General features: G+C 42.2%; 1 non-coding gene and 1 pseudogene across 1 annotated transcript; both read right to left on the bottom strand.

The window, feature by feature from the left end:
- Positions 1-1,761: 1,761 nt before the first annotated feature.
- On the bottom strand, positions 1,762-1,868 carry LOC134946942 (U6 spliceosomal RNA). The gene has a single exon (XR_010182489.1). It is a non-coding gene; the product is annotated as a U6 spliceosomal RNA (small nuclear RNA).
- Positions 1,869-2,476: 608 nt separating this feature from the next.
- On the bottom strand, positions 2,477-2,577 carry LOC134946897 (U5 spliceosomal RNA; annotated as a pseudogene).
- Positions 2,578-2,942: the final 365 nt, after the last annotated feature.

Here is a 2,942-nt window from a genome sequence, read left to right as displayed (position 1 = left end):
CAATAGTACCTATATCCAATGTCGCTTCTTCCAAGAACATTGCAGCATGTTTTATATGTGCTATATGGGATTTTTGCGCTCTAGATACTATTGAAAAATCCCCCTCCAATGCATCAGCCTAGGCAGCCACTGCCTTTGCCGTCCAAGCTGAAGCCATGGCTGGCCTTATGACTGCCCCAGACAGGGAAAATAGGATTTTGGTACTTACCAGGTAAATCCTTTTCTTTGAATCCATAGGGGGCACTGGAGTACTCTTGGGATATGGACGGGCGTAGCCGAACAAAGGCACTGAATATTCAAATTCAGGACTCTCCCCCCCCTCCATATCCCCAAGTACCTCAGTGTACCTTGCCAGTGTTTTTTACTGAGCGAACAGGATATAGAGAGGTTGACAATGGAGAATCCCTATAACATAACGGACAACCACAAAGTTGATCCGTAACCTTATTGTCAACTAAACAGTTGACACCTTAACCGATAGAACTTTATAATTTGAGCCAATCGGTGAAAATGTGTTACCATAAGCTCCCTTGAGCTTAATACCATCCAAGTTAAATTTGTTCACTAAGCTCCTTTGAGCTTAAAACAACCCAGGTAAAACTGCTCTGGGTGGGCGTCCAGTGCCCCCTATGGATTCAAAGAAAAGGATTTACCTGGTAAGTACCAAAATCCTATTTTCTTTATCATCCACTAGGGGTCACTGGAGTACTCTTGGGACGTACCAAAGCTTCCCTCGTGGGCGGGAGAGCTGTTTGATACTTGTAACAGTAGGCAGGCCAAAGCTAAATGCTGATGGCGCCACCATTAATAACGTATAAACGTGCACAAACGTGGTGCACTGAAGGCTATGTAGCCGCGTTGTAGACGCTCCACGACCCGTTGGGTCTGACATTCCCACAGAACCTGTGGGATGAACTATTACTGACGTAGGCGATTGTAACTTAGCCTTAAAGTAAGTCTGACTTGTAGTCATTATTATCCAACTGGATAATGTCTGCTGAGAAACTGGCTAACCCCAGTTTACAGTATCATATAGAACAAACAACGTATTCAGATCACGTACTGTAGACGTTCGGTACATATATAAACGCGTAACGCGTGTACCACATTCAGAATTCAAGAATGTGCAGTCCACACAGGAACCACTATTGGTATATTGATGTGAAGAATACGAAAGCGGATTTCGTCCGAAGATCTGCTTTGTCATGAGAAACTCAAATACGGTGGCTTGGAATACAAGGCACCCAAATATGAAAACAAAACCTTTGCCGAAGCACCCTTGCCGAAGGCAAGGCTAGAAGAAAAATGTTTTCCAAAGTGAGAAACTTAATTCTCATTTGTTGTAAAGGTTCAAAAAATATGAAACTTACTTCCCCTTTGTTGAAAGGGTTCCAAAATATGAAAACTGTAATAAATCTGAACCCAACCTCAAATCGCCTGGCGCTGTAGGTGGGATAAATAGAGTCTGAACTTTGGTGACACCTTGTAGAAAGATGTTTACAGACGCAAATAGAGGCAAACTTCTTTGAAAATACGTTTACCACACAGATACCTGCACTGTTAGTGCAGATGAACGCAGTTTTCCATTCCATCCCGTTTAACAGAATACGGGTACTTGAAGTATGATGTTGGAAACTTCTGAGGTTTACAACCTATGTAAGCACACGAAATGTTTTAATAATGAGCTGCCTTAAGCGGCTTACTATTTCGTTACATGGTTGGTATAACCGATACTGTAATGCTCTATTTTTTTAAGAGGGCGGTCTTATGGAACGTTTCACGAATTTGCGTGTCATCCTTGCGCAGGGGCCATGCTAATCTTCTCTGTATCGTTCCAACTTTAGTATATGTGCTGCCGAAGCGAGCACTGAACCCTCACCCCGTCAACCGCAGCTGCGGTACATAGATAATAGGTACATAGGTAACTATGGGTAAAAGAACGTTCCCTGATGTAACAGGTTGGACGTATTATGAGCGGGCCAAGATCGTGTGCAAGTATTCCTTGAAAATTCGAGAAGCAAACTTCTCTGAAACCCATAAGATACCACCAGTATGCCTGTGACGAACTGTCTTCTGATCCGTTTTGGCAACGAAGAAAGAAGCGGAAATTGGTGAAGCCAGATACACGATGCTGAATGACCCCATGAATGTGATGTACACATACTGAGCTTTTGTAATTGTGGTGAGATGCCCTCATGTATACTTGAGGGTAACCCCCTTCTGTGGACTCACATCTGAAACACCTCTGGATTTAATGTCCAGTGTTTTAAAATCCAAACCCTGACAGGTGAGATCGTCTGTCTAACAGATGTCCACTCACGGATTGATATTTTGACATTTTCACATAATGGCGTTCTGAGCCATTGAAGATTTGAGTTACCTACCGCCTTGCCATGCGGCTTATTGGTTCTCATTGGTTGTTGAGTATGCAACTGCCGTTGCTTTGTTTGACTGCTTAAGGGCAGCGTGAGCCAGGTATGAAAAACAAAATTACATGAAACTCACGGTTGTTCCTCTCCACAGAAATCTTTAGTAAAAAGCGAAAGATTTATTTGTTCTGAAGAGAAACCAGAGTCTATCCCTGGTCAGACTGAAAGCGATTTATTGCATTGTAAAATGCACATAGTTCTAGGACATTTATCTATTGCATTGTAAAATGCACAGAGTTCTAGTACATTTATCGACAGCAATCTGTCGTGTTTTAGAACCTTATAACGACAAATCCTGACTCTCTGTGACTGTAATCCAGAGTATACGCACCCTTGTTCCTTTGTGGGTAAAGCAAATGAAGGGTGGCGAACTAAATTGAAAACCCATCTTTATTCTTAATAAGTGAATACACCAATGTACCGCTAGTGTAAGTGTACTTTTGTTGTTGCTGGTGTAGTAGGTAAAAGTCTTTGAATTACCATATTTATAATCTTACCTAGGAATTGACATCG

The sequence above is a fragment of the Pseudophryne corroboree genome, chromosome 7 (genome assembly GCF_028390025.1).
Source record: "Pseudophryne corroboree isolate aPseCor3 chromosome 7, aPseCor3.hap2, whole genome shotgun sequence".
In the NCBI taxonomy this organism is placed as follows: Eukaryota; Metazoa; Chordata; class Amphibia; order Anura; family Myobatrachidae; genus Pseudophryne; species Pseudophryne corroboree.
The sequence above is the reverse complement of the archived record's forward strand: the minus strand, read 5'-3'. Positions and strand labels throughout refer to the sequence as shown.